We start from the raw sequence: 24,855 nt of genomic DNA, 5'->3' as shown, positions 1-24,855 counted from the left end.
CCTGGGAACTCTGGATGCTTTCCCAGATAAAACACCAGATAAGAAGGAAATAGTGCTGAGATGAACTAGAACGCCAGGGCGGATTGTGTTGGGGTATAGGGAGGTGATAAAAAATGGGCGGAATGAAAGCAACATTTTGATGCTGACACATTATGAAACTATAGGATTCAAAAGGATTATTCACATTAATAAAAGGAAAAGAAAACGCTGAAAATGAAACATAAGAAAGTAGAATGGAGGATGAAAAAGACTAGTCTTTGGTTGCTTGCCAGCAGGGAGTGCCAATCATTTACAGAAAATAAATATATATATATATTTGTGGGATGTCTTCTCTTATCATCTCTTATTTTTTTTGAAGCCTTTGAACAAGTTCTGATGCCTTCTCAAAACTGGAACACAGGCAGGAAAAGGCCTGCCGATTTAACTCTTTGGGAGCGCTCAGTGCCAGCTGCTGTAAACAAGGACAGTGCAAATTGCTGTAGACAGAAGACACCGGCTTGATTTCACTCTAACTGAACAGAATAATTATTCTTTTATAATTCAATGAACTGGTTAATCTTGCTGCTTGGGAGCTGATCCCTTTGAGAGCATCTTCATATCCTCACACATTTTAAATGCCTCAAGCAATTTGATGTGTAGACCGGAAAATGTTTGCTTCTGTGCTAAGATTACCTTATATACGGATCGTAAGTATTTAGTTCAGTTATGTGGATATATTTCGGGTTATAAGCGAAAGTTGGAACGGAAAAAGATCTGTTGCACACAAATGGTTGTTTCAAGGCTGCATCGTCATCACTTACGAAATTGAAGTTCAAATTCTCCCTAGCAGCTAAATGCCGCTAAACACAGCTTTATTGAGCCGTTCTTTAAAAAAAAATAAAAAATACGAAACAAAAAAACACTGTCAGTCTGTTGCTGTTGACAAGGAAATTATAGCAACACGCTCAGCAAAAACAGCTGTGACCTGAGTGCTGCTATCAAGAGGCCCGTGATTATTTCCTCGCTGTTAATCTCACAGTTGAAATCTTCAGCAGGCTTTCTAAAATGCATTAGAGCAATTCTCTTTTGATTAGCCTGCTGTGAAATAGTAGTGTGTGCTTATTAGAGCGGTAAGCATAAAGACATTAGCACAGCACAAGGTTTTAAACCCAACACCGCGGATGGTAAAAGTGGCGCCGCAAGAAGGTGTGGCATGTGTAATGGTGGCTCTATATACAGCTGAAACCAGATGTTCACGGGAACTGTGTAAAAAGGCAAGTAATCTGTCCTTTTTTCTCTCTGTGTGTATGAAATTATATCAGACTACGCTATTCCTATTTTAGATTAGTTAGGATTACCAAAATTATTAGGTTTTCCTAAATGCTAGGGAATTTTTTTGTCTTCTTCAAATTCAGAAATCTAAATGCGTAAAATTTACTAAACAATTTGGGAAAGCCCTGAGGATGATGTTGTGCCTTAAGATTCTGTATAAGATTCTGATAGTTTAATTCACAATATCCGAGTTAAATGGAGTCATATTTTAAGGGAAAATGCCAAACCCACTGCTTCCTTATGTGACATTATGGAAAACTCTAAAGAAATCAGCCAAGATTTTAGGAAAAGGATTGTGGACCTTCACAGGGTTCATCCTTGAGTACTGTTTTGAGATATCTGAAGGTGGAAAATCATCAGTTATTTCATACTGAAGTCTGAACAGCATGGAGATGTCCTGCCATTGTACTGTTCAGGATGGAGACAAGTGTCCCAGAGATGAACCTGTTTTGGTTCCAGATGTGTGCGTCAACCTCAGACTAAAAGCAAAAGACCTTGTGAAGATACTTTCTGAGGCTAGTGAGGGAATGTCCTTATCCGCAGTGAAAAGTGTCCTATGCAGACATGAGCTGAAAGGTTCGTTACTCCAAAAGCAACATCGGAAAGCAGAATAGTCAGGGAAAGATGCATTGATTTTGGGAGATGTTTCCTGTCATAGCACGGGGGGTGCCAGAGTTACGATGTAGTGTAGATTTGTCCCAGGAGGTACTGGTGCATTTTACAAAACAGACGCCGTCATTTTGGAAGAACATTAAACAGAAGCGTTGAAGCAACATCTCAACACATCAGCCAGAAGTTTAAGCCTGGGGGCAAATGGGTCACACAAATTGGCAATGACCCAAGTAAATCCCCAAATTATTTATGAAGTGGCTTTAGAAAACAAAGTCAATGTTTTGGAGAGGCAATGATCTGGATCCCATAACTATTTTGTATTTTTTATAATGGTATAAAAAAAACTGATTTGTGTGCTCACACCTTAGGAATGTTTGCAAAAAGAGTTTGGGTTTATTATTGTATTGAGACGTTGGTGATTTTGATACTTCTCAGTATTTGAGACAGACAAACGGGTCTCAAACCTAAAAAGAATCAACACACAGATGTCTCGATAAAAGCCTCTATCTTCCTTCCCAGCTTTCTCAGTTGCTGTTTTTCTTCAGTTTCTAACGGTATTATTCTTTTCTGTCTCTACCACTCTGCAGGCATTTTTCATTCTGAAAAAGAAACCGACAACCACCGCGGTCCCCTGCCGTCAGTCAAAGCGATTTCAGTGCAGAGTTATGAGGGCTGGAATAGATGTGCTCCTAAAACGGATTACAGTAATGCGAGAAAACATGAGCAGATTAAAATAATACTCTAAGAAAATCCGGGAACTGATCCCGGTTTGGATAAGACCTCATTTGGATCTTACTGACAGACAAAAAATTAAGTCTGCAAGGGGCAGGACTATGGCATCATAATAAAAATCAAGCAAATAAGGAATAAACCTCACAACAAATGTAATAATGGAAACGCAATAAACTTCCAACAGGAGTTTTATCTTAAAAACAAAGGTTATCCAAAACCATGCCTCACGTTAAAGTCGTTTACAGCTGTATACTGAATTTTCTGTCACCTTTGTTACTATTTAATTTAATAGTAAGTTGCTTTAGGTAAAACGTCAGTTTAAAGAAAGAATTTCAGCACCATTTTTACTTTTCAGCTCATTTTACAGTTTTGTCTCCATGCACACAGAATGTTTGCAGAGAGATACAGCAAAAAAAGAGTTAACATAGATAGATTGGAGATAGACTGACTGACATTGTGAAAGTACCATTTTGACTCTGCAAACAGTCCCTGTGGTATTGTTTGTCCAAGTATCCCCACTAGAGTACTAAAGCAGTGACTCAAAGCTGTATTTTATGGCTGAAAAACAAATATAACAGGTTTTGAAAATCTAATTTAAAGGGTATTTCTTTTCCCTCCCTTGACATTTTGCTCACAGTTAAAGAGCCATTAAGCAGCCCTCAGCTGCTCCAGTCGAGCTGCACGATGACCAGCAGGACTCAGCTTTTCACTGGGAATGAAAAGGGGAGCATTGCTGGAAAACACGGCGCTCAGCAAAATGTCTCATGGATGAATTAACATCAGGGAAAACATTTACTGGAAATCAAAGCTCCGTTGGGAGGACAGGCAAAGTTGAGCTACAAACCTTTCAAAAAAGAGATCTGATTACCTAAAATATATATATATATATATATATATATATATATATATATATATATATATATATATATATATATATATATATATATATATTTATATATGTAATATATATACATATTTATATATATATATTACAAAATAAACTTGAAACTGTTTTGCACAACAAATAATCATAAAACATGTTCCCAAACTTAATACTGTGTGCCACACCAACACATCAAATATCCTGTAGCTGCATGTGCACTTTGCTCCCACATCCAGTTTCTTCTTTTATTTGTGCTGTAATCCTGTTTGTTCATACAGTAAATGTTCTTATTCCACTTCTACTTCATATATGTACTCTAACTTTAACTTTCTAGTCTTTGGCCCCCTTGTTTAAAAGTGTTCAGCACATGTTATCTACGCTTTATATATATCCTTGAAATCATCCTCTTCTATGCCTCTATTATCAGTTTCATCTTAGCAACATTGCGAGCCTGACTCGTCGGCATAATCGTTATCTCCTCCATTTTTAATTTCATCGCTACGGAGCCTGCTTTGTTGATTACCTAATTCTTTGTCTGTCTCGTATTGATTTTCTCTTGTTACTTTGAGTAAAAACATAAGCTTTATGACCAAAGGTGAGTCTATGTACATGTCTTTCTTTTCCTTTCCATCATCAACATCTCTGAGGACCTCTTCATTGTTCCTGGTCTATCTATTGAAATAAAACCCTTTGGCCCACTTCTATTTCTTCCTTGTCTTTCTGCATCTTTCTCTCCGTCACTGAAAACACTACCAAATACACAATTTTAAATTGCGATATTAGCAGTTTTGATGTGATGAAGTGGAATACAAGGAGATCAGAACACTATAGACTTCCCAGAAGAGCTTAGACAGAACGACATTGGACTGCCTATTTCTCCAGGGATTGTTTCACAAGGTGTTTACCTTTAAGTGTGTTTATGTGTTTCCAGTGGCACATTCACTTTTTTAAATGTTTATACAATTTGTGTGCGTAACATGAGATAATGCAAGTTGGGTAACTAAAATACAGAATGATGCAAAGCACTGGAAAAGAAAATAGGAATGCCTAGCAAACCGTAGATAAGAAAAGCACTCGCCTTGCATAGTGAGAACAATGGCTCTTTTACGATAAGAGGATGGCTGTAATTGCTGACATGCAGCACTTCAGACAACACAATTATAATAGCAGAGATGTGTACAGTATATGTGCACACATATGACAAATAATACATTATATGTTCTTGTCAATTCAAATTTTCACAAAGTTGACCCATAAAGTGTTTGACCCAAATTGTCCAGCCTTTCTACCTTGTGAAAAATATACTGTTGTGAATAAGTAGGATTAGGAGTTTTAGAATAGAGAACAACGGCCAGAACAACGGCCAGCTTAGGCCACTTTCAAAAGTGCAGGGAGAAAGTTAAGAGCAACAAATAAATGTATGATATTTTTTTAGCATTCCCCTCCCAGTTCCGAGAGTATTCTGCCATGAAGGCACCCTGTTGAAAGCAACGATGTAAAATGATCAATATTGTAAAATTATATGATATGACTTTATGTGCCTGCCAATGATGTAATAATTTTGACCATTTAAAAATTAATGAAGCAAATTACCTGATGACCCTCTATTCATGAAAGTCATTGCCAATGAGATGATAAAATGTTGCCAATAATGTAATGTTAACTTATTCCCTAATCTTGGAAACAAACCATTGTGAAGTATTATTATTATTATTATTATTATTATTATTATTATTATTATTATTATTATTATTATTATTATTAAAAACAGGTATAATTGATGGAATTCAAACCCAGTTAATAATTATTTGTTGTAGACAATTATAGTTAGAATTTGTTTGATTGACTATGATACCTGAATTCATTAATACAATTACAATTTATGGATAAATATTTATTTATGACTATGAAGTGCATTTGGTAGTTAGATCATTTGGTCAGATGTGCAGGAGTTAAAGGGGACATATTATGTAAAATCCACATTTTTAAACCCTAAAACATTTAGTTATGTACTTGAAGTGCCCAGGAGTGCAGAAAAGTTTAGTTTTCACTGTGATTTTGTCGTCCATGCTCAAGGATGCCAAAGCTACAAGTGGATAAGCGAATATGTTTGATCTTTGGGTGTATAGACCCATTTACAGCCTGTGTCATCAGGAAGTTGTTTACGCTTTAAGGCAACAGAAGATTAACTACTGGATAGTGGATACCCATTGATTGTCCAACACAAGAGGAAGAGGGATGTACTCAAAAGCCAAACAATTATCACCACTGGCATCAATATGTCAGGTTGTTGCTTTTATGGTAGTAATGGTAGGACTTAAGTTCTACCACATACCAAGGGTTAATCAACCGTTTCAGAGCTACCAAAAGTAACTTTGGCTTCAGGCTATCAAGCTGGTGTATTTGACCCAGGACGATGTCGGAAATATAAGTGTCTATCATTTAAAATAAGGTAAGGTTATCTGTCTTTGATTTCACTAGAAATCCCTGATGATGATCCAAGCCTTGTGCACTGTAGTCTTTTGCCCTTGCCTTTGGGTGGTGTGGGTGGGTGGTTGAGACTTTAGGACACAAATCTCATAGTCAAAGTCATGGTATGTCACCTCCTGTACATGTCAGCAATGGCGTAGTCATGCACATCTAGTGATTTATATGCTCGTAGCATCTCTCTTGTGTACACACTAGCTTTTTTCGCCCAAATATATATAAACATTAGGCCCCTGAATATTGGGCCACTCGCTCATGTCACGCTTCCATTGAGAAACCGTTGATGGATCTGGAAGCCACTTTCCATTTGTTAAAAAACTCTTTTTTTTTAAAGATCTTTCGCAGAAAATGCACTGATGTACCCTGATATTATTACGTACGTTTTACCTGATAAGGTAGCCACCTTTGTTCCAGTGCCATGATGATCATGCAGCCGTCTTTGTTTACAAACAGTAAATGGGTCTATTAACTTGCCCAATTCATCACATCGTTCCAAGCACCTCAGAACAGGAGAAAAAGAGAGGCTGTGGGGCAACAATAAAGAGGAAGTCGGACCAAAGCATTGAAGTTTCACTTTCTATAGACCATAACTGAATTATTTAAATGTGAAAAGGAAAGATTTAAAAGCATGATATGTCCCCTTTAAGTAAGGAAACACTGGTCATGTGACCTACATGTGTCACAAAAGTATTTTATTTCCATAGGATCTGTAATAACCATAATAACCAACAAATAAAGCAACAAACAAAACCACTGGCAAAAGACATAGTACGTTTGCAATGTTAGGCTCGTAGTTTGACAAGTGGACTGATATGCAATAACGTAACAGCAATCCTGGTTTGATTTGTGGTGAATGACATGTGCCTCAGCTGATTTCACGTAGGGATCCTCAATTTGTTTTCACACAAAGGAATCCCGCTGCATCAGTAATCTATTATATATTGTAATGACAGACAGTTCCTATGTTCTGGATTTAAAAGGGGAGAAAGTTTTTCTCAACCTTTGAGTAAACTTCTCAAAAACAGTCTCCTGAGCCAAGTTGGCATTAATAAATCATCATAGGATTGCCAAAAGCATCAGAATAACAGAACCCATCATACTAAAAGATGTCAGTGAGATTTGCAGATACATACATTTCACCCAAGATTATGCTTCTTAAAAAAAGAGCTGCTGAGCATTTGACAAGAGACAAACTGGAAGTCCTGTAGTGCCCACCGACGGCGCACAAGCAGTGAAGCAAATTAATATCTGCGGTAATTGCTTCTAACGGAGTCAACCATTTACCAGTAAGAAATCTTTTCAGTCAAGTGCAATTAGTGATCATTCAGTCGTTTACTGGAAAAATGATTATCTTCTGAAAGCTGTGTTAATATTCACACAGCATGAAACTTCTCTGTGGTCAAACAAGAAACATGTTCAGTCAGACAGTGACAGTCCAACAACGTTTATTTGGAGATTCTCCGTCTAGGTTTTACACAGACTAAAGACTTGAAGGCAGACAGCGTTACTTGTTTTAAATGGGTATCAAACTTCTGTTGTATTTTACTGCATGTGATCAGTCCTGGCAGACTGTTACTCTGTGAATGTGGTTAGATAAATCTAATGTACTCATTAGAGTAACACTAGATTAAGATATTCACAGAAAAGGGAAGAAAGAAACATTTTATGTCAAATCAATTGTGTGATATATGAGAAAAGAATAGGGCATGCTATACCCAAATAATGTTAAATCCAACATTATTTATATAGTTGGCAGATTTAGATTCAAAACTACTTTCATTAAAGGAAGATGATTTTCTTATAAAAAAAATAAAGCAGGTATCGTATTAAAACATACCAAAACTATTTCAAAGGAGTATCAATTTTGAGAAGAATATCTGCTTATTTCAATAAACCTATTTATTTCCTTCTCAATAATCTATGGAAAAACTATTTACATTACAGAAATCATTTTTTTTATATAATTGCTGACCATCATGTCTTGTGATTAGGTTTAACCCCTCACATCTACAACGCTCATTTAGTCTAATCTTAATTTCTTTCAAGGTTGTTTGAGTTGTTTTCCTCAGGGCAAAAGTCTATCACACTGGATTAAAAAGCATCAGAATCTGGAAAAAATCCCTCGTCCATCGTAGTGTTTACTAAAGCCAACAATACACATCCTGCAACCCACTTATTTCTGCTGATCCTGGTTGTTTACTACTATTCTTGTTGTCTATTGTCAGTTTTTAAGGCCCGCTATGATATCTGTCACTCAAATTTTTATTACACAGAAAAAAATAGAACAGAAAAAACTAATATTCTTAAAAGAACTAGAATAATTCTTTATCCTGCTGTGTTTTATTTTAATTATTGTTGAAAAAAAAAACACTGCTGCTGTTTTGCTCTAATACTGCAGTTCTCCGGTACGCAGCAAAATTGTCTTAAAGCCGAATGTATGTAAGTTACTTCCTACACTAATCAGTCGTAACATTTTTTGTCATCAATATCCACTCTGTGCAAGGGATTTGTTTGAACATCATGGTTCAGGCCCAATCTTGTGATCTTGTTACCTGTACGCAGTGACAGAGACACTAATACGCCTAGTCAGATGGTGGCGCTAAACAATCAGCTGATGAGGAAAAGACCAGCTTGGATCATAAAGAGAAGAAGAAAGATAAAAACAAAGCTTGGCCGTTTCTCAACATGCGTACTTCAGCGTTCTCGTGTGCTTGTGTGCTCGTGACATGTCATCGGCCTCAGACCCAGCACACAGTTGTTGTTTTTTTAAGATATTAAAAATATTATTGTTTTAAAAATGTTTTCAATAAAATATGGTGTAGTGTATAAATAGTTTTGTATGTTAAAAAAGGCTAAACGACTTAAACTATAATTTATTTAACACAAAATATTACCTCTCACAATTAACAATGAATACATTATTCGTACAATTATTTCATTTTATGATAAAAATGAGTAATAATTTATTATCAGCTTAAGACTATTAATAACAAGAGGTGAAATGCAAGTCCAGATGGGCTGTGCGTGTGGCGATGTTACGAGTGCACGAGTACGCTTCTGTTCCAATACACAGAGATACGTTCTGCGTGCTCCCGTTCTCCCCAAGTTCGTACTTGGCCAAGAACGGACTTGAGGAGAACGCGAGTCTGTACTCATGTTCTTGTGAATTGAGAGACGACCCTTGTTTTTTTTTAAGAAACCCGGTGAGGTTGGATATTTTATTTTCCCACTGTGTATAACTTTTTTGCTAGGAACGACAAGGGTACAAAAAACGGGATTCATATTTTTGTGAAAACACTCTTTTTATTCTCTCCTTTTCCTTCTTTCTTATCTTCTTCTCCTCTTCTGTGTAGACAGTGTAAACCAGCTCCTCCTCAGTGAAAGCTAGATCTCTGAGTGAACGAGTTACTCAGCAAAGCTAAAATATTATGTATAGGAGCGAATATTTGTCTTGCAGGGGAAAGACATGGAGAGGTTTAGACTCACACATGCATTTAAAGACGAAATAATTTTCAAAGGAATTGATAGGAAACCACAAGTTATTCAATTGTAGCTTTGTCTTTGCTCACTTGCTCATCCTCCTGGCTGCAGGAGTGAATCTGTAATTAAGTCGGATTTCCCAAGGTAACCCCCTCCTGTTTGGGCAAGGTTACACAACCCTGGCTTGAAGGAAAACGTTTTTCTTCAATGAAAAAGAGAGGGCTCTGCGGCATTGGTAAACAGGGCTACGAGGTTCAAGTCGCAGATTTTTAGTCTTGGTTGCATAACTGAATTTGTGCCGTAGCTTAAAATTGTCAGGGAGCTTTTGATGCTAAAAATACAGTGAGGGGAAAAAAAAAAAAAAAAAAAAAAAAAAAAAAAAAAAAAAAAAAAAAACAACAACCCAGAGTTATGAGACAAGATGTTCTGGATTGTTCTACTGAGACCCGCTCATACACACAAACAGATCCAGTTGCTCGGGTCTTATAGTGCAGCAGTTTGTAGCTGAATCACTCTTCACTGTCACAGCAGGTTAGTTTACATTACAAGGCCCCCCCACCCCCCCACTCCCATGGATGATTCCCGGGCCCCATGAGCCTAGCATGGAGATGAAACCCTGCTGTCTGAACTACTGGAGCTGGATAATTGCATCGCGACACCGCTTTGCCACCTACAGCTGTTTTTATCAAATCAGCCTCCACAAAACATTAAGGCATGTAAAGACAGACATTGCTATAGTTGTGCCCGGGGGGAGTTTAAGCGACGCCACAAAAGGGGTGACTCACCCGTTAAGTCTCATGGGTGGGAATTACATAGTAGGTGTTTTTGTGTGGGCCCCGGCGGTTTTACACATAAAACCCCTGCGGGGCCCGGAAAGGGAAATCTGAACCGAGCAAAGCGGGAGGGTGCATGCAACTTTCTGACCATTTGGCCACTGCCCCATCCCTCCATCCATCCATCCATCCATCCATCCATCCATCCATCCATCCATCCATCCACTGTCTATAACTGCTTAACCATGCAGGGTCATGGGGGGGGGGGGGGGGGGGGGGGGGCTGGTGCCTATCACCAGCGGTCCCTGGACAAGTCGTCAGTCCTTCACAGGGTGCCTTCTCTTCATTTTTTAATAGACTATGATGGCCCCCAAAAACAAGCAGCATCATTATGTTCAAAATATGTTTTCCTCTTTTTTCCCTTGAATTGTGTATAATGTTTTCTGTGGTTTTTTTATACGGAAAAAGCTTCATGTGAAATACGATTACAGTCTATAGGATTGCCGTACCCCTTTGTGTCGGCAGCTGTGAACTGCGTTTTCTTTCTTCAAAAGCTGCTTGTTATGTAAATTAAGTGAAAGTTCATTGTTATTTCAAAGCTGCTGCCACTTAGACAGCAGTTTAAACTTTAATGCAAAATGAAAAGGCTTTGAAACTAAGAGGAGAAGGCAGAAAGCAATGTTTGTATGGTGTGTGTGTGTGTGTGTGTGTGTGTCTGTGCTCCCCTGTTTCTCGAAGTCCTCTACTTTTATGAAACGACAGAAGTCAGCACTTGAAGTCTCTTTTCATTAGTAAACAAGTTCGCAGAAAAGTGAAAAAATATACACCAAATTACTTTTAAAACTTTTTAAATGTTTTTTTTTTTGTTGTAAAACCAAACCACCTAAAAATGTTTTTTAACTATCTAAAAGTCAATATTTAAAATGACCTTCATGAAAATGCCGAGTGCATGTAAACTTCTATCTGCCACTGTACACACACTGCTAACACACAGAGGATGCATACAACGCTAAATGGGTGGTGTGATAATACAAGTGATGTGGTAACACGGCCCCTCTGACTCAGAATGGTCCCCGGCATTTTTAATGCGCGTGCACACCGACACACCCAACCCAAACGTTGCCAGATAGTGCACCCCTGCAGGCTTGGTGGAGGGCCTGAAACTGTCTCCCACCCTGCTATTCTCCTATTAGAGCTGACAGCTGCCAAATAATGTCCCTTGGCATCGCTGAGTGCCTGCGATGCCAGGTCCTGTTTGTGGCTGTGCAGTCTCTCATCAGCTCATACGAGTGTTGTGTGTAGATGTGTACAGCCTCGCATTGAAGGGGGCTCATTCCTTTGGACTAAATTGTTATCATTGGTAATTATTTACTGCGAGATTTTTAAATTAATATTTGTTCAATCTTGCCAAGTTAAAAGCTAGCAAACAGAAATTTTTAGCTTTAAAAATAAACTTTAGTTAACAAATAGGAATTAATGATTATGTTTTTTGCACTGACAATAACCAACCAATTAAAGTCACTGAAAAACAGGAACAGTTTGCACAGTTGGCATTAATGTTTAAACATTGAGCCGTAAGATGAATTGGTGTCTATAAATTGGTTAGTGTTTGCCTTCCATCCGCCAGATGTTGGGATGAGCTACAGTCTTCTGCACTCCTGCAAAACCGTCCAAGTAAAGTAATACATTTATCTTATAAAGTTTTAAAATATATCCTTCCATTATTACATCTCTGTTTATCTCCAGTTGTTGCTGCACCAGTTATGTCCACCTTAAAGCAGCTGGACAGGCGGAAATCAATTCAATTCACTTAATATTTAAGTGCTTCCTCTATAACAGAAAACACCACTCTGCTTTTATAACACTATTTGTGTTTCTAATTCACATTTGTTCTTCTGAAATTTCATTGTTGTCCTAATAGCTGCAGAGATATGTCTTAGTGAAATGCTGAGAACAATATCATGGATAATGCTGCAACAACAAATGCATGGAAATAACAACTAAATATCTGAGCAGAACGTGCAAAACAACTGCAGCATTTACCACAATTAAATTGGTCAATCTAATAAGGGTCAAACTCTTCAATTTGGAAAAAAATGAAGGAGGCATGGCTGGTTATGAGACGCACAGGTAAAAATGTAATCCAACTCCGATGCGTGCATTTATTCTTAATTTATTTTATACAGTGAGATCAAAACAGGCTCAGCTTCTGGAGTTGGGGCTTTGTTCCAGGTAATTCTTCCTTGACATAGCTGTCAGCAGGGGTGATTCAAGCTGGTGATGCTGATATTGTGAGGAGGAAGTAAAGCCCCAGAGGAATAAAAATGAGATCCAGGGGCCATCCAATGACAGATAGATGCGCCTGGATAGAAGTGGATCCTGCTTTGATGAGATGTGTAATCTCTGAGAACATGTAGATGCAAATTAAGGCCAAAAGCGGTCATCTGTAGTGTTTTTTTACATATTAGATTGTGAATGGACCTTAATTAGGACGTCCCCCCCCCCCCCCATTGTTTTTATTTAATGCCTTGGTTGAGTCACTCAGCTGAAACTGAAATGTAATTTACAGTGGCATTTGGTGATTTAATGCCTTTTTCAGGCTACTATTGATGTCAAAGGTATGATTCTAAGTCCATGTCGATACTTTGAGAGAAAATAAGTTGAATGAATTTGGGTTCTTATTGAATTCACAGATTTAATTAGCAAGAAGGTTTGGGTTGCAGACAGACTGACAATGGGTCCAGTGAACCAGCTAGCCCAAAACGACTACATACATCATCCACATATGTTATTGTCACAGCATGAAGAGCAAGGTGAGCCACGTTGAACACAGAACCCCATTTAGTTATGCACAAGTCATAAAATATTTTTTTTTGGTTCACCATTACTTCACACCTAATTGTTACAATTATGCAATTTACAACTTGAACTGGCCCTTGCAGAGTCTATTGGATAAATCCATGATGGAGTTTTCTCCCCTTCAGCTAATATGGAGCTACTCAACCCTTTTAATTTTGCACAACGCCCCTATAACAAGGTCTTGGATGAAATTGTTGGATCTCAAAAAACAATTAAAATGAACAATCCCTAATCTCCATGCCAATCAATACCAAGTCACAGTGCTCACCATAGAAAACACCCAGTACTAATGTCTGAGATTCCTGCAGAGTAGCCATCAGGCTCTATGCAACCTCCTTGACAAGTGCTGGTTTTAGCTTCTTTGTTTAAATTATATTTTTGGAAAAAACTCCATGATGTAAACCATAATTGTGTGGGATTTTTTTGTATTCTTTTCCTGACTGATACATTTGTACTACTAAAAGATTCATTCAATCCCAAACTCAGAGCAATAAATGCCTTTAGAAGACTGAGTGATGAAACTAAATCAAAAGATGCTTCAACGAAGTATGTGTTTAAAGGTTTATTTATGATCACATTGTTTCATACTTTTGTTTTCTATATGTTTTCCTTTGATCAGTTTGTTTTATGCTTAAATCTTATTTTTCTGGCATTTTCACAGGTTACATCTTTGAGAGCCACTCTAGAAGAACATCAGGCTTTTACCACCAACCAACATTTAAAGTAAAACCTGTATATATACGTGAAATCTTTTATGTCCCAGTTATTTCCTATAGGTTCTGATATTTTTTGTCTTTCATTTTAACAGCACCTTTTATCTCTACGTATCTCTTTTGTAACTTAAACCCTTCGTTTAACCCATTCTATTTTGAAATAATGCATTCACTTCAAAGATGTTTTGATCAAAGAATAAATGCCATGGATGGCTGTGAAGATGCTTAGTAATTTGGACTCCCTCAAAGCGTGGTGCACATGTGAAATAATGAAACGCTAAAAAGATATTTGCAGCCTGCCTCCTGGAAGCCGCATAAACCAGTTGCTGGCAGGATCTCAGTGCTGAGGCTGTAGTGTTGCAAAAGATGATGTCACAGAAAATACCATATGTCACAGTCTGAGTCACTGCTTGCTCTCATTATTTTGGGTTATCTTTTCCATCTTTTTTTGTGCTTTTCTTGTCTTTCCACACACACACACACACAGAAACACAAACACACATGCAGATTCACACTCCTCGAGGGATTTGTTCTCAAACATTCACCGGCGTGACGCATGAATAACCCACGCATGAATACACCCACACGCGCAGACGTACATGCTTACACACACATTTGTCAGCAGAATATCCGTCATGCCATTTTGACTGCACCGGGGATGTTTAGGTGCTCGGTATGCAAAGATCCCAGCGTCATCCATCACGACATTGATTCAGATGCAATGATATGGATCAGCTCTGTCAAGTATCTAATACAGCTGAAATAGCTCGGACCACTCATGGGAGTTTGTGGCATATATTTAATACAGCGTTCTGTCAAACTGAACAGAATGCAATTATTTATGGGGTTTCAGGATTATTGATGGTTTTTCTGTTTCCGTCCATAGTGTACTTGTAGCAATATTTGGGATGGCGTGCATGTGTTGAAAACTCAATTTATTCAGCTGGTTGAACATTTTCCTCTAGTGCCCTTGGGATGGCTGAAGTTATGACTTGGATTAATGCTACTTTTATATAGAACTTTGCAGGACTGCTGTTTCTTTTTTACCCAGATGGCTTAACATCTCCACCATTCATCATTTCAATATAAAACAAAGAGGCCCGTGGTGCTTTTTGCGGATGCATCACCTTCACACCACTGCAGCACATCCACCTATTGAGTACTGTAAACATGTCATGCTCTGGACAGAGCTGATGAATAGACAGGACCACAGCTCCGATGTGTGCCGAGTGACAGGCTGGAACAGATGTTGCGTAGTGGAGCATGCATTGGTGGAGTTGGTGACCTTGCATCTCCACCTCAGGCTCTGACACATGGCAGCAGCGATGCCAGTTTGCTCAGGGTGATGAAGCACACAGCCTAGCAAGCACAGCTTGGATGGATAGGCGAGGCTTATTCTGAATGCAAGATGTGGGAGCTCTGGGAGGTAGCAGGTGATTCCTTCTTGATGTGTAGTCTTTATGTTTTTAAGGCGACGCGAGTGGTTAGCTAGCGAGACAAAAGACCCGCTCACATGCAAATAGCTTCATAAGAAAGCAGATATACGTGGTTGATACTTGAACATAGACATTCATGCTTAGTCTCGCTTCATAACACGTCACACACGGATCAATAATCTCGGAAGTTTATTGTTTCTGTGCTGCTTTTAGGAATATATAAATCAAACAGCTGCCGTGATAGTGAGAGTTTGCAAAGCAGGGTTAACAACCAGGCTGCTTTTAGATTTTAACTTATAAATAAATCAACTTCACATCAACCCTTTTTGTTCCCAGGGTTTACTTCATCTGGGTAACTGTGGAAACATCCTCATGGAAAGCAACAGCATCCATTCTAGCTGACTTGTGTTGTGTAATAAACTCTAAAACTCATGTTTTCCTTTGTGACTAAATTAATACAAAAATTTAAAAACATCCACTGCATAATTTAAAAAGTAAGTTTCCACATTTTGTCATGTTAGAATCTCAAACTTAAAAGTATTTTATTGAGAGTTTATGCGATAGACCTTTATGCAGTGGGAGGAAAACTGAACATAAATTTCAAAGGTTTTTATAATTAGGAATTGAAAAAAATGGTCACATGTGTCATGCAAAGCGGTAAATAATCTAACTTTTACACGAGGGAAAAACATTGGCAGAAAAAAGCAGCCGTATAGTTGTTTCCTGCATGTCGGCTCTCAGCCGTGTTCAGCTCCCAGCTCTGCTGCCCAGTCTCTGTCCCTGCACAGCAGATGGCCATGGTTGGTTCCCCACTATAGGAAAGCTTTTATTATTTTTCTGCATATCATTGAATGTTATCCTTAACAAAAATCTTCTGGAGCTAGACAGGCCATCCGAGACCTGTGCATAGCCATTCTAAGAGAGAATACAAACTGGTTTTAATTCAAGGCTGAAGATCACCAGGATAGATTTAGATGCTTGATTGATATGTTAATGTTTCTGGTTTGTTAATTTTGGGCTGTATGTGCATCTAGGGACTAAAGTTTTCAGATCTTCCACAATGAGTTCGTTTTTGTCAGGTTCTTCAGATGCTGGTCACAATAAAGCCAATCCATAACCCGTGATATTAATCACTGTGAAGTTTCGCTTTGTTTATCTCAAAAAGGTAGATACTTATAATTTGTCTTCGCGTATCATTTCTCTTTCATAATATATATATATTTGCTTTATAGAAATAGCTAAAGCACCTTGCAGTATGGGATGAAGTTTATCATAAATCATTACTAAAGTCATGGACCTTATCCCAAAGCAATTTCTTCCCCATTTTCTGCATCACTTAGTTACACTGATAGAAAAGCTCACATAGTTCACAGAAAAATACAGAGAACTAGCAATGAAGTGCTAAAAACTGAATGCAGCTGTTTTGGGTGGAAGAAAAGCTACAATAGTGTCAATAATGCTCTTAGGCTACGTCCACACAGAGCCGGAGACTGTATCCACACAAAAGTTTGAGCATAAAGATGAAATCCCACAACATAATAGGTGTTGTAATGCCCATGTCATGTCAGTGGGTGGCGTGGTAGCGCTATCACAGAAATAAAGGCGGAAAAAAGTAAGGAGATCAGGGTGAAAGCAACGAACGCAGGAGCGAGAAAATAGTCGCTCATATGGACTGACGAATCGGTGGTCCACCCAAACGCATCAGGGGAGCAAAAATGTTAGCGTAAAAATCCTAAATAAACTGAATAGTGTCTGAAACACAACCGTAACTCTGAAGTCCACCATTGTTGTTGTTTGTGTTAGCACATGCATGTTATGAGAGGTCTACATTGGCTCACACGTGCAAACATGACAGGTTGTTGACGGTTATGTGAATAGGGGTGCCCAGACGGAGCCGTCACCGGGGGCAGCTTCAAAATTTAAAAATCGCTACCTATCTGGACCCTTTTCCAAATGCTCTCGGATTCATGGCCGCTTCGTCTGTACAGCGCCCCCTGTCTGACCAGAATATTTGTCGGATACGCCAAACCCGTTTTCGTGTGGAATAGGCAGTGACTGTTAGCCTTCCACCTCTCGGAAGGCGGAAATTATACGATTGTAAGAATTTTTAAATAAAATAAAAAGCGTATCATCCAGGGCAAAACTCATCCTAGACTTGCCAGTTTAATTTTTCATGTCTTTGGGCATTTATTCTCCAAATTCAAAATTGTCAGACTATTAGAACTGTTTGGCTCAGACACCTTAACAAAACAACTCAGGGCTTTGTTTGACACGGCCTAATTAATTTGATGTGATTTAATACTACAGACAGCGCAACAAGAGTTAGTCTGTGAACCTGTGTTCACCACATGTTCACACGTGCAGAGATTTTCCCTTCACACTGCATTCAGCTCAAAATTTTACAGCCTACACACACATCAGAGCTTTTTCGCAGAATGTTGTTTACCGCAGAAATTACACACAAACCCAGACACACACCTGCAGCACAGACAGCGCAAGGACACTCTGACAGTGTGCTGTAATACACTAATGGATACAAAACTCTCACTGCCAGTTCTTGTTCCTCATTTGTCATAAAGTTAGAAACACGATTACACATGCAACGATATGTGCGCACATTAAAAATGAACTTGGCTTTGCTTTTTTTTATAGGAAGTGAGAGAGAAACTGCTGGACACCAATCAGTCTGTCCAGATCCACGTTCAGTCCTAACCTCACATCTAAGTCTCGTTGCCTTTCCATCTGTTTGGACCTTCATCTTTGGATTCCTGCCACCTTCGTCGTCTCTATCATTACATCACACACATTGTTTGGGGGAAAGTTTTGTACAAAAGCTTTTTTTTTACCGACTATTTTTGTTAATATCAGTTAAGGAAGAATTTGAAGTGAGTTTCTTTAAGTTTTTTCCATTAATGTTGTCCGTCTTATTGGGGAATCATTTAGATTTAGAGTGATTCAATGCCTCTGGAAAAAGTTAATATAATATGCATTTTTACAACAAGCAAATATTAAATGTAGGCTTAAAGGACAATTATTCAACTGCATAAGTATGCAGACATTTAATCCAATCTTTTGTTAAAGCACCTTTGTATTCAATTTTAGCATTCAGTCTTATTTGGTAAGAGTTGGTTGACATCCTTTATCTTATCTTTATAATCTCTCAGATTGTGAGGAGATTTGTTGTCCCCGGCTTTCACAGACATTCTGTCTAATTTACTTTTGCATCCTGGTAAGGTCATTCCCAAACTTTAACCTCTTAGAAGGTCATTCTTTTGTTGATTTTAATATGCATAAAATATATATTGATATATTTGATGTTTGTTTCTTGGTTTAAACTTCCCTTCCATCCAAAGAAATTTAATCCTAGAGATTGATGCTGCCACTGTCATATTACACTGAGCATATGGAGTTTCTCTGGTGAAGCACAGTATCATTTTGTGCAAAATACACCTAATGGAAATGTGGCCCAAAGTTAGGATTTATGGGACCCCCACTGGATCTCCCGCAATTTTGGTCATATCTAGATATTTTCTTTGAAAAAAACAAGCTGTCTTACAACCCTACTCCTTTGACAAAACATACAGATTACACGTGAGATGGTTGTCACCAGAGGTGGGTAGTAACTACTTACATTTAATTGAGTGACTTCTTGAGAAAATGTACTTTTAGGAGTAGTTTTTCTGCATTGTACTTTTACTTGAGTCACATCATTACTCAAGTATTGCTACTCTTACTTGAGTAAAAATTATGGCTACTCTACCTACTGCGAGTAACTTCATGAATAAAGAACATACTAGTTTTTACCAAAAAATGCACCAGAGACAAAAACTGAGGATTTATGTTCAAGTGAAACTTCTTATTTGTTCACAAGTTTTTTTATTTTAACGTTGTTTTCTATCTGCCGAGCTCATTGGGCCATTTGGAGGTCGAATGAACATACAGTAATTAGTAGATATTGTCATTGGAAGTACTTTGCACTGTTCTAACATACTGTACATGCATGTTAAGTGCTTCTTCTGTTTTTAGTGTCTAGTGCATCTTTAGTCTTTAAAATACAAGAATTTGCACATAATCTTAGATTTTTGTCTGTCTGATTACATATTTTTAAAAATATTAGATCATCAGCTGTTATGATTAGTTACTCAGTACTTGAGAAGCCTTCTTTCTGAGTTTTTTTTACTCTTACTTGAGTAATTTCTTGGCTGACAATTTTTTACTTTTACTGGAGTAAAAATATATTGAAGTAGTGCTACTCTCACTTAAGTACAATGTTTGGCTACTCTATCCACATGAAGCTGAAGGCGCAAGTTCAATCGAAGAAACTCATCGCCTGCCTCCATTCAATCAGAGTCCGATACGCCTCTGATGTGAGCCAATCAGCTACGAACCGCACCTCCATGAAGCCAATCAGCATCCCACGCTCATCTTAAAAGCAACTTCAAATCCACGTCTCAGCCTGCTAACCAGCAAGCGCAAACGGATTGCATGTTGGATTTCGAATCAGATCTCCGATTCAACCCACCCCCAACCCCTTCTCCACCATCGTAGCTGAGTTCATCTAGCTTCCAAGACGTTCCTCCATCCTCAACCCATCAGAGTGTTTTCTCCCTTCAGTCTTCATCACTCCCTATCGCCTGTTATTGGTCCGGCAGAAGACCACCATGTTGGGCCCGGTTCTGCCAGAGGTTTCTTCCCAAAGGGGAGTTTTCCTCTCCACAGTCGCTTCAAGCTTGCTCATCATGGACAGTTCATGCAACCTGTGTTTATCAAGTTGGACATCTATCTTAAACAGATCACCATATGGACTGAACAAACTTCTTCTATCTCCACTCCACCACCAGTTTCAGACCTGGGGGGGAACATCCCTGTTCTCATACATCTACTTATGCATATTAAAGTATAATTCAGCATTAATGTTCCTGCCGAGGTCTGAGCGCCAAAGACTTAAAATATTGTATCAATAAAATACTTCGAATTGCCATTTCTTTCTCTGTGAGTTTTTCAGATTGAACTCTGGTTGTCACATGTAAAGCATAACCAGTACTTGCCGGTTTATTCTGCAACTCTTTTAATATTCTTGTAACACTCTTGAAAGCCTCCCAGACCAGAGATCAGTTTCAGACTATTCTTTTCATCAGTTTTTAAACTTTAAACTGTCTACAACCCATAGCGTTAGCTAAATGATGCAAATGAGTAAAGGTTAGGAAAGTTCTTCAAGGATGGCTGAACTTTATGGTTTTTTAAATTCAATATAACTCATCACAGATGTCAACTCAGGAAGACTGAATGCTGAATCCAAATCAAAAATCAGTTTAAGGGTGTCAATACTTTCATCTTACAGATGAACCAGCTGGCCCTGTTTTTCAGAGTCTCTCCTAGACATCACTATTGGCTGATCTTTTACCACAACTACCTGTGCTCTCTTTTATTCTCTTGACCTGGAAACTGGCTCAGAGACTATCTGCTTAACTGTGTTTCTTTCCTGCACACTGCCACTTATGGAGCTAGTCTGCCTCTCCAACCCTCTCTAAGAAGAGATAAGATAAGAAATTCCTTTATGGGGAAATCCAGGAAGTATTCCTGGATCAGGTTCTGGGTCAGAGTGCATTAAAACGGTGTATTGACCAGGAGTTGTAGGCAGAACCAGACTTGACCAGATGCAGCTGGAACACACAAGAACTGAGAGCGTCAAGGCAGCAGAGCACAAGTGAGGTGACGAGACGATCTGGCAGTGAGTGGGTAAGTGAGGCAGGTATATGAAGGCTGGAGAACAGGCGAGCAGAGTAGGAACTGATTAGTGACAGCAGGTGGAACTGGTCTGGACTGGGCGCTGGTGACTAAGGAGTGGATGGAGCTAATAGTTCAGAAAGTCCAGGACACAGAAAAGCACAGAAAATCTGTCTTCGCAAACCCCCAGTTGGTCGTGGCAGATGGCTGTTCACACTGAGCCTGGTTCTGCTGGAGGTTTCTTCCTGTTAAAGGAGTGTTTTCCTTTCCACTGTCGCTACATGCATGCTCTTTATGAGGGATTGCTGCTAAGGTAACGACTGTGTCCACTGTGGTTACTCATCCAGGAGGAGTGAATGCTGCAAGTCAAAGACTCGACACAATCGGCTGCGTTTGCTTAAACTTCTTAAAAAATCTGTCAGCATGATTTGATTGAATTTAATTTTATAAAGTGCCTTGAGAAGAAATGTGTTGTGAATTGGGGCTATATCAATAAAATTTATTCACAGCCAAGTTGTTTCAACTTTTTATTTTTCATATTCTTTCCTTTAATAAACGAGATATTAGTTAACTTAAATATTAGTTAGGTTAAATATTTGAATTACATCGTACATGACCCAAGTCATCAAAGTCTCATTCTCTGACATCTCATAAATTTGGAAATGTAAGTTTTTGCCATTGCCAATAGGGGATAATGGGTGAAGTATCTATGTTTCAGATTTGTCCTGAGACCTTGGTCCTGACCCAGATAAAGGTGAACTGTCTCTGTGGGTCAGGGGTGAATCCGCTTCTTTGTTGTATTATTCACGAGCGATGGCAAGATGGCGCGCCAGATGGATGGTAGCATTGAGGTTTTGTCTCCACTTATATGGAAGAAACAGCCCAACAGAAAGGCAAAGCTCTCAAGTTACCAGGCTGTCCATGTTCTGACCCTCATGCAAGGTTATCAGGTGTAGACCGTGACAAACAAAATAACAAAAGAGACGCATGATCCAAGAGGCTGACATGAGCTTCATTCAAAGTGTATCTGGATAAGGTCACAGAGGTAAGGTCAGGAACACCTGCTTTTTTATGATCAGGACACATTTGAACTCCTCAATTTATAGATTTTCTGGGCTTAAGGAATAGACTCTGGGAAAGGACTATTTATCTCTTTCAATGCGGCAACATCTGGCAATCTCCCCGAGTGACCTGGACAGTGTAGCAGGGGAAAGGGTGGCAAGGTTTCTCTCCTGGAGCTAACAGGTCCAGGAGAGAAACCTTGCTGGAAAAATTTAAAGATCTGAAGAAAGTCTTCACACAGTTTTATAAGAAACAAAATATCACATTAAAGGATTTTAAAGTCAGGTTAGCAAAAATCCCATGTTATTTTTATTTTTTTTAAATAAAATCACCAGTAACGCAATTATTAGCATCAACACTGCAATACGTCAGTCAGCACAGTCCATACTGCCAAAAGGGTAGCTCTTAAGTCTTCTCCTATAAGGGCTCAAAAGGTTAGCGCACACAGAGAGAGGGATCTTTGACCATTTCTCTGTAAACAATCTCTAGATCATCAAGAGTCCCAGGTCCTGTGTCCATTTTTGAGTTTAAAATTAAAAAATGCCCGTCTTCCTCAGTGTACTCTAACTAGTTCACATTCTGTAGTAAGTTTATGTTGATATTAGTCATATAATAGCAGGATAAACAACCTATTCATATATTAATATTACGATCAAACATTTGCAGCAATCATTTCACAATCTCCACTGCAATCAACATCTACCTACACCATGGAGGAGGAGCAGCTCCTATTACGGTGTTAAATGAAAGCCCAGATATTATGTGTAGCTTGATGGGTTTGAGGAGGCACAAAAAATCATGGGGATGCCATTCTAAAGTTTATCGTGATAAGGTTTGATCTCAAAGCTGACTCTTCCTTTTCGATTTCTTTGATTTCAACACCCGCACCTCACTTTATCCTATTACTCTGTGTTGTTATCCTTACCTCCCTATCTTAACTTGAGGGAAAACAATGTAGTTTGATAGGAAAACTTTCCTAACATTTCTTTCTAATATTAAAGTGCTATTCTCAATATGCGAATGCAGACAAAAACAAAATAAAAATAAAAAAGTGATAAAAAGTTTGTTTATATCTTTTCTAATGAGGGATAATTTCGCTTCCCTTGTCCTTCAGTATTATGTCTTTCTTCAGTCTTGCACAATTTTCTCCAGCTTCACAATAAACATCTACTCTGTGTTGGTCTGCCAGTCTGAATAAAATACAGTCCAGTCTGTGATTATTACATGACAAAATGAGTATTTTGCAAGGCATTGTATTTCTGTTCTTGTCCAGATTATCTCCGCCGAAATCTTTCTGACTTGAGAATGTTTAAAAATGAGATGTTTTCTTTTTTTTGTTATGAATAGAACAATCTTCAGCTAAAGTCGCACATAGAAAACAATCTGCCCAGCAGAAAGGAAGAAAGACATTAAAAGATGGGGCGTTGAGACGGGTACGGATTAATGGAACATTGGTATGAAAAATTAACTCGCTCAGCTCTTTCTTTTGATAAAATGACAATTAACCAGTCTCTTTCAGCTGTTAATCCCACTTCCTGTCTTTCCCAGGCCTTTTTTCTATTGTTGGAATGCTCTCTCTCTCTCTCTCTCTCTCGCTCTCTCTGTTTCTCACTATCATACCTCCTTGTTGTTTTCCTCTCTCGTCTGCGTGTTTCTCTTTTAATAGCTCTCTAACTCTGACAGCTATTACCCCATCCCTCTAGTTCTCACACTGACTTTTCGTCCATCCCTCATTTCTCATCTTCCTTACTCTTTTCCCCATACCTCACATGTTTTTTTCTTCCTCTGACTTCCCCTCATCTCTCCAGCCTCCTGCCTGCCTCCCCCTCTCCCCATCTCTCTCATCCTCTCTGGTACGTGTGCTGTTTAGCTGCGCTTAGCTTCACCTGTCAGCTCGGATCGGGGCTGTGGAGCAGCAACTTGACAAACTGCCCTCTGATTCACTTACACAGTCACACACATGCAAGCGTGCACACGCTTGTAGTGTCCCCGCAACCATCCCCGCTTTTTTTTTTTTGTTCTTTGTCTGTCTTTGATTTCTTACTGCAGAGTGTTGATGAGTGTTAAAGTGATGTGGCTCTGTAGTCGAACTTACAGCGAACACAAAATCCTGTCTTGTGACATACCATCTTGTTTTAAGCCTATTTGAAAGCCAGTCATTTTGGTTTCTGCTTTAGAAACCATCTGTTTCAAGAGGAGAAGAAGAGATTTTTTAGCTAACCATGTCATATGCAATTATGTCGGTATCTAAAAAGTCAGAAAATGATCTGCTGAGGATGTTTGGTGAGGGACGTGTTAGCATGATTCCTTTCTCTTTTGACATGCCTCAGCCTGTGCTGGATAATTTGGCTCATTATGAGTTTTCTTTACAATTAAAATTATTAGTGTTTATTAGTTCTCCTGCTTCATAAACCCACGTTTTTTTTTTTTTAGTTCTTTCTTTTTGTTCTGTTTTTTTTTATACATCGTAGATTTTAATGATTTAATGCGCTGCTACTCTGCGATCAGGTCTCTCCCGCTCTGCTGTCACTCTCAGGGGGAAAGCCGGGCCGCATCACAGACGGGGTGACACAAAGCAGCAGACAAAATACGCTCTTTTTACAGCTCCTGCGCTGTTGAAAAGTACCCATATGTGGATTTGTAATATCAAATACTGAGATTACAGGACCAGATTTTATGGCATTCCATTTTCTTATGTCCTGTGATCTATGATTTCATCCACATTTCCACAGTCTACCAGTAGGTCTACAAAACTAACTACAAACCAGAACCTGTTAACC

The 24,855-nt window shown here is 38.7% G+C and overlaps 1 protein-coding gene across 2 annotated transcripts in view; it reads right to left on the bottom strand.

Moving 5' to 3' along the window:
- LOC105933496 (protein shisa-8) overlaps positions 1-24,855 on the bottom strand; it is a 158,889-nt gene that overhangs the window by 85,916 nt on the left and 48,118 nt on the right. The window lies entirely within an intron of this gene.

This window comes from Fundulus heteroclitus, unplaced genomic scaffold, assembly GCF_011125445.2.
Source record: "Fundulus heteroclitus isolate FHET01 unplaced genomic scaffold, MU-UCD_Fhet_4.1 scaffold_231, whole genome shotgun sequence".
NCBI classification, from domain to species: domain Eukaryota; kingdom Metazoa; phylum Chordata; class Actinopteri; order Cyprinodontiformes; family Fundulidae; genus Fundulus; species Fundulus heteroclitus.
Note: the sequence above shows the minus strand (reverse complement) of the source record. Positions and strands in the feature narration are given on the sequence as shown.